The sequence below is a fragment of the Branchiostoma floridae genome, chromosome 2 (genome assembly GCF_000003815.2).
Source record: "Branchiostoma floridae strain S238N-H82 chromosome 2, Bfl_VNyyK, whole genome shotgun sequence".
Classification (NCBI taxonomy): domain Eukaryota; kingdom Metazoa; phylum Chordata; class Leptocardii; order Amphioxiformes; family Branchiostomatidae; genus Branchiostoma; species Branchiostoma floridae.
The window spans coordinates 14,405,153-14,413,090 of NC_049980.1; the positions used below are offsets into that span (position 1 = coordinate 14,405,153).

General features: G+C 39.9%; 1 protein-coding gene across 5 annotated transcripts in view; it reads right to left on the minus strand.

Annotated features, from left to right (window-relative positions):
• LOC118409633 (regulator of G-protein signaling 20-like) overlaps positions 1 to 7,938 on the minus strand; it is a 41,502-nt gene that overhangs the window by 20,475 nt on the left and 13,089 nt on the right. The window contains exon 1 of one of the 5 annotated variants that reach the window (XM_035810789.1): positions 5,559 to 5,645. The exons of 1 other annotated variant lie outside the window; for it this stretch is intronic. The gene's annotated coding sequence lies outside the window, so the exon portion shown is untranslated. Of the gene's footprint in view, positions 1 to 463; positions 619 to 1,322; positions 1,392 to 5,558; positions 5,646 to 7,938 lie in introns of those variants that run through there. 3 more of the 5 variants (XM_035810788.1, XM_035810792.1, XM_035810791.1) reach the window with 3 other exon arrangements.

The following is a 7,938-nucleotide window of genomic DNA, read 5'->3' on the forward strand; positions in this document are numbered from 1 at the left end:
ATAAAAAGCATAACATGAAAGAAAAAAGTATCGATCTGAGATAAGGTGATAATGATATGTTGAAGCCATGCCTTTCCTTGCACCCCCCCCCCCCCTCCCCTCCAAATACAGGTAGTCGCATAGGAATCGTGTCTTTTCCTTCCGAGCGTGCATTTGGGGATTTGAATGTGCAAATATCCTATGAACGATGCACACCATAGTAAAACACATACAAGATTGTCTATCCGTAGTAAATATGACATCAGTAAACTGATTATACTCCCAGAGACAAAGATATGATTCATATAGTAGTGGCAACACAAGGGATAAATAAGAATTACGTATTGTATCATAGCCATGGTGTATTCACTGCGTCCATAGTCCGTACCCTTCAGGCTAAATCACGCCCAACACACCCAACACATGATTAGCAACAATATCCTACTGAACTAAAATACAGGTAGCCATGTTTAGAATCTTCTACCTGCTTCTCGCTAACTCGGAGATCTTGCACGGTCTGGGTTGCCAAGATTGGTCTCCCGGCCGACTAGATCCATTCAGTCGCTAGAATGACATTTATGGTTCATTTCCCTTATTACATATAGGCAGCCTGTGTCAGCCTAGCAGCACTATCTTTAGCGCCCACTCAACAGAGAATGTTATATTACAGAATTCTGGGCCGATGTCGCTTTGCTAGTGCGCAGGCGCGAGAGTCTATGAATTCTCCAGTGCAGGTGTATCCTCAGCAAATGTCTAAAAATGCAGGAATATTAACTTTCAAATTAATATTTAATCATAATTGCAATAAATATCACGCAGAAATATTTCCTGCCACTTCCAGTTCAATATCGTGCTTAACCCTGAGCATATACATCACTTCATTACAATCCACGGATCACTTTTCACCCGTTGAAGGCGGCGGTAAAAAAGATTCAAATGAAGCTAGAGAGTGTTTTTTTTATCAAGGGCTAGATTTTACCAATTTTTGTGAGGTGACGCCTATATATATACAAACATGCAACCGCTAAAAATATGCCGGATGGCAGAAAGTGAAACAGAGGCCATCAGGGGTCTATTGATGCTGGTAGGGTTTTGTCGAGAACGGCATTACAGGAAACATAGGGCTGAAGGGCACCCGCGATTTCGGGTCAAATGTAGCGTCTATAGGCAAAATTAGGCACGTAATGGCGGACACCGGCCTTTCTCGTCTCGTCTATACCCGATAGCCATACACAATCGTTAATTCACAAAAAATCCTGACGAAAAATCTACTAGCCTTCGTTCCCAACGGTGCAAATGAGAGAAAAAATAAGATGGAAGGCAGAAATAGATCATAGACGTACTTACAGAGGTGCCATGACCGTCCAATGGTGGTAGCCGGCCAGATATTCCGCCCGATTTCGTGTTAAGAATATCTCGGAGTCGCCAAGGTAGGGAGCGAAGACATGAGCGTGATGGACGTCGGGAAGTGGGTGGGCGAGGTCCGGGTGAATAAAAAAGAAATCAGCCGTTGTGTAGGTGTGGGAGCCTGGGATGGTGAGAACAGGTGGTGTGCATAACCGCCATTAACAACTCCCCTATTTGGTGTGTTTGCTCCCGACCTGCACAATGTCAACACGTATGGCGAACGGAACGCTTGTTTTTCGTGCCGGCTACAGCGGGGAAAAACAAAGCGAATTACCTTTTTCAACAAGGACAACGTACACAATGGAACAAAGGGAAAGGACATTGTCAAGCGCCAGTGAAAGCTGTTCCTTTGAGGATGGTTCAACTCAGCAAGGCTTAAAAATGACACCCCAGACTTAACAGATGAGGGCGCTGTCGCCTAACCGGGCCATCTCTTGGGAGATGTATGAATACATTAGTAGGGGACAAACCAAAGATTATGCACTACAGTAGGACGCTCGATCAATCCTCTCAGATTCCCCTTTATTATTACCGGAGAGATATCGACCTGTGTCTAATCGTTGGTTTATTCAATAATAGCCGCAAACTGTTATCACCAAAAATGTAATTCATGCGGTGGGTTATTACAATGTGATGCCCTGCCCCGGTCAGTATGTGGAAATTATGCGAGGCTTAGAAAATAGAACAGAAAGCTGCTAAATAATTTCTAAAACCCTATAGATATCATAATCTTCTGTTTTGTAGTCACGCCATCTCAAAATGCAGACAAATATTCGAACTACAGATCGAAACGAGGTCAAAGGTGACCCAGTACACTACCTACCCACATACGTACAGCAAACTGTCAAAATGTTACGTCCTGTTTGTCAATATAACATCCTCATTATGGACTTAAAATGCGGGTTTTTTTTCTTTCTCAAAGTACGATTTTTCATTTAGTCAGTCAAACACTTTAGAAATGTTTTAGGCTACTACAAAACGCAACATAACGCGAAGTCATGTGAGAACCCGACTAAGTTTTGAATAGTCAATTAAAAATGGAGTGCAAGTGAGTGCCTTTTATTTTGCTATACCTTTCAGAAACAGTCCGTGTTTGGATATAAAAGCTACATTATCTCTATATTCAAAATCACGTGACTGTGCCTGTGATGAGACAATAGAGGTGGTTAAAGCTATTGTCATCTCGGAAAAGAAAAATGGAGATGTTCTTTTTGTACTTATTGGCATGTAAACAATTACTGTAAATGCAGAAATGTTCGCGGTTGTTTTATGATCGCAGTGACCGTTTCTCCGGGAACTCAAAACCGCCGCGACTTTTTTTTTGTTCCGACTGGCTGTCCCTAATTACTATATACAGTATGTGACTATAGCAAGATCGCGAACTGAAAACCATCGCGATCACTCCATTTTCCCCCTATCGCGAGATCCCCACGAACTTAAAATGCATTTAAATACCAATATTTCGTGTGATTACGTTCTCACCGTCATGTAAATGGCAGCCTCTAAAATATTCTGGCCTATGTACCTTGGAAACTAGTAAGTACATCCTTACATTAAAGTGGGTGTTAGCGGTTCTATGAACAAAGATCGGAGGCTAGAACTCTTAACATCCAGAAATGTAAAACAACGACCCAGCTTACAGTTGTCTTCGCTTTCTTCGCGATCGGACAACAAACAATCAGCTTTTCTCCTAGCAGAAGTTATGATTGATGGAGACTGTAGTAGCCACGATACTGCAGCTGCCTCCCTCAATTGAAAAAAAAATTGCATTTGCTACTACCTACAAAACCTCTGCTTGGAGAATAATAACAGATATGCCGCTTTGATTTTCCCGGAAGTACCTTGTTATTCCTTCAGTGGTAAACAAAGGGTGCTCATGTAAGGCTGACATGTATCAACGGTCTGTTCGACAAACTACATATTATGTATGTCTCTGTTTTAGCACTGTGTAAACTGTGTATACTGTGTGAAACATAGTAAATTAACGTCACAAAGAAACATCGAGGTAAGTGGGGAACTGTATGTTTCAAATTTGATATCATGATATGATATGATATGATATGATATGATATGATATGATATGATATGATACGATACGATATGATATGATATGATATGATATGATATGATATGATACGATATGATATGATATGATATGATACGATATGGTATGATATATTATCACATGTGTGATATGAATGCATGATATGAAATGATATGAAATGATATGAATGCATGATATGAAATGATATGATATGAAATGATATGATATGATATGATATGATATGATATGATATGATATGATATGATATGATATGCATCTAATATTTACATACAATTCGATCGGCGGAATTCCAGCGAACACGTGGATTGGCGGAGCACTTTAAGAAAGATGTCGTCTGAATCTGAATATTCATGTGTAATTTCCACTTATTTTAAATAGATCATGATTTGGAAGAAAAAATTACTGACGACCAAGATAACGTGGTTGCATTTAGACCGATGTCATGACCCCCTGCCTCCGTCAGCAGGTAGAAATGGAATATAAAAACATGCAAATGTTTGACGGATATGTAAGCCATTCTTTCATTGGTCGAACCACTGAGTGCTATTCACTCATTGGTTAAACAGATAATTGTGATGGACAGTCAAGAACAGTTCATTACAAGGCAATATACAGCCTGACGGTCAACACCATGCTTGTCAGTACGTATAGATAACATGCTGATAGCCAAGCAGACGTTAAGAGAAAAAATCATAATCTTTTCGTTTTGTCCCGGACTTGCGGTTACAAAAGGTTATTTCCCCCTAATCAGCTAACAGGATATTAAAAACGCGATGCCACTTTTCCGCGCAAACTTGTAGGAAGATGCACCTATGTAGCCGAAGGCTATAAAAATCGCCCATTTATTAATATTCAATCAAAGCGAGACACTGCAATGAGGTTTGATATACGTATACACAACTTTTACCTCAAAATCATAATTTGTTGTGTTAATTAACACTAAATAGTAGCACTGTTGAAGTTTGTGAAACTTATTGAATTAGATATGAATGCATTTTTCAGGTCGTATGTACACTATCATTCGGCAATATCGTCACGCTATGTCATTTGCATTTAGAATGTTTCTTTAGAATTTGCTCTTAAAATTTTGAAATATTTTGTTTGCGAGGGTCATCATTAAACTGTTCCAGGTTAATTTTGTGTACCTTGAGTCAAATTGAAGGGGACAATGAAGTGCCCACACTTATGTTGATTATGTAGTATGAGCCGTACATGGATACCTTACCTAACTGTGGACAGTTAAGACACCGAATACTGTTAAGGATCACATAAGACAATTAAATCATGAACCGTATCGTGAAGGAAAATTAATATCTAATTACAAGGGATAACTTCTTTATGCGCATAACATGTAGACAAAACTTGTAACGTTATAAGAAACATTATCTGTTCCCACATCTACACTTGTACAGAGAAAAGAAGTTGACTCTACTCGGTTAACTTGGTGCAACAGTTTTGTCTATCATGTATTTTATGATTTTTGTGTTTCATTCATTAATCTATATATACGCTGGATTGACTGGGTCCTATCAGATGACAAATCGCATACGTACAGAGATTGACTGTGAACTTGAAGATCTGTCCTGTATCCGGGATGATGTGTATACCGCGTTAACCAGTCTGTGACGCAAGTGCCAAAAGGTGATGTTTACTTACAAACATACCGGGGGTCAGGCAGCCTCACCCATGACAAATTCCTCTCAAGATTTTTTCTGGAAACCAGATCTGATTTAATAGAGAAAGGGATGCTTTCTTCATACATATCAAAAAACAAACATTGGTGCTTTGCCATATTTCTTTTGGAATACGCTAAGATTTTATCTCAGTCTCTGCCAACCAAAGGAACCGTTGGATCTATTTTAGACTGTAGAGAACCTATTGGGACGTAATTTTGAATGTTCGGCTGTAGCTTACCCAACATCATCACGGCTAGATTTTGAGAAATGTTTTTCTCAGTAGTAAGGCCCAGATACAATTAATGCTCGATTAACCTTGCCGGGTCTGATACTGCTCATATACATGACGATTAATGATCAACCGGCCTGAGCTGATCGCATGAAAATAGAATCGTCTTTACGACTGTTCAGGTAGACAACCTTCAACGTACCTTGGTCAGGGTCCTGTGTGTTGTCTTCAGTAAAACCGAATATAAGAACGCTCAATGAACTCTTTCGCCAGTTAGTACTGTACTAGATGCTACGTTGAACTGCCGAAATCAAATATTGAAGGAGGCTGTTTCCGTCCGTTGGCAAACAGCAAGGACAGGCCACAGCCCTAGTTTCTATACAAACAACAAACAGTCTGATCGGGTACCAGGGGAACATATGTCTGTTACTATGAGAGGGGGATAAAAAATACCGGGAATGTTTTTGATGGGAAAATGATCTAAAGGACTTACCTTGCACCAGTTGTGTAGTCGAATGTCGTGATTAAACCAAGTACCACTGTCTGATAAAGGAAAGCGAGCCCGGTTAGGTTATCACGCCTCATTAGGCATTACGGACTTCCTCTCGTGGTTACCAATGCCCTTCACACTGTCCTTCCAAATAGCAATTAGCAAATCTGACAATGCAGGAAGGAGTCAATAAGAGTGAAACCAACTTGAAGTCTTGTCTTTGATCCAACATCCGGGTCGTTATTCACAGAGAGACCATATGGCACAGGAAGTAATTATAAATGTACAGTCGCATAAAGCGTGAAAGACAAGGGTTATCGGAAGTTGTTTTCAATCATACTAGAATGAACTTCTTTACTTCCTGTTACTGCTTTCCTTCATACTTGACTAATTTCTAAGACTAGTATGTAACAGCCAGAAGCCAACATGGCACCTGCCTTCTAAAATGTGGAAGCGGTATGATTTATACTGGGACAAAGTGACACGGCCGTGAAGTAAAGTGTACCCCAAGGCTCAATTTTAGGACCACTTATGTTCATTACATGTATCTATATGTGAATAGAATGCTTGGCTGTATTCAAAGTTCTGAAATTTCAAAGTATGCCGATGACACGGATGCAGCAATGATGTTGGGACTATGAGGCCACCATTCAAACCATCTCGAAAGGTTGTCCTAATGGTTCTCAGTAAATTCCCTGTCCAGGAATGAATATACAGATTTATTTATATCAATATACATATTCTTCGAGGTTACGAGGGAAGAAGTAAGGGCCAGATGAAATATAACTGTTACAAAGATACAGATGACGTGTTACGATGTCCACGTGGAAAGACAAAAACAGACGGCACATAAAATATAACCTTTTTGTCAAAGGTAATTATGGTTTTGCATTACTCTTAAAGCTTCTTAAATGGTACCAAGGACGTTACATCAGCTGATGTAACGTCCTTGATGGTACTCATGTTGTAAAATTGGCAGAGTGATATTGGTTGCTCCATGCTGAAAAGTTTCACAACATCTATTGTAAGTGAAAGTGCACGTGAAACGTGACTTAAAAAGAAGATGAAAATCATTCCTTTACAGCTTCCTTCTTTGTTGCTCCATGAACGACATCACGATTGACTTTTCTCAGAACTCAGAGGGTAAACGACTGAAATGCATGTATACTGACGTTTAGCCTAATCGATACATTTATGCAGAGCTATTGTGCTTAACTTCCGGTAGACACTCCAGTTGCTTTCCCGTTATCCAATAACTAATTGCCGTCGATGATCTATACTTCCGTCTGACCGTGTCCTTGCCCATCACCTTTGACCTGTGCGAAGTATAAAACTGCGCTTCTGACAAAAAAAGGGGGTTAGATAGCTTAGGCTCCTAGTGGTGGCTAGAGATTTATTCAATACAGTACCTACAGCGGTACACTGTCTTAGAGAGAATCTGAATACAACACTTCTGTACGAGTATATGGCCCAAGATTGTTGAGATATTCCGATGAAGTTGGTATCGACCACCGACCGTGCTCGGACTGAGACTGTTGATAATCGTAAAGTGTTTTTCTTTCTAAAGTTTGTTTTTAGTAAAAGGCAATGTATCTTCTACCGACACCAATGAGCTTTCCTACTAATATTTCTGATAGCAAATACTGTGCTTAGGCTACAATCTATTTTCTACATTCATAGCCAAATGTCAAGGGTAGAGTTATTGTCAGGGACTATTGAACACAGGTCAAGCTCATTTTCGATATAGCTGCACACCGCATGCGCTCCACTAGTACAGGCATCACGTAACTGTATCTGGACAAGTATAACAACGAAACAGACAACAAAATGGCATCTTAAACATCTGTAAGAGACAAATTCTTTCACTTGATCAAACTGAAATCACTTTACTGACATAAAGGCTGGTAACCACAGGAGATATTGACCGTCGCTGGAGGCCATGTCATGTAGAGAAAGAGAGCGACAACAAGTAGGTTGTACAATATAAATTCTGGAACAACACTACATTTAGTGTTTTTGGTTGGAAACATAACTTTGTAGAATCCTGGTAGAATCTAACATAACTCAACGAGAGCAGTATTAGCAGAGTGAG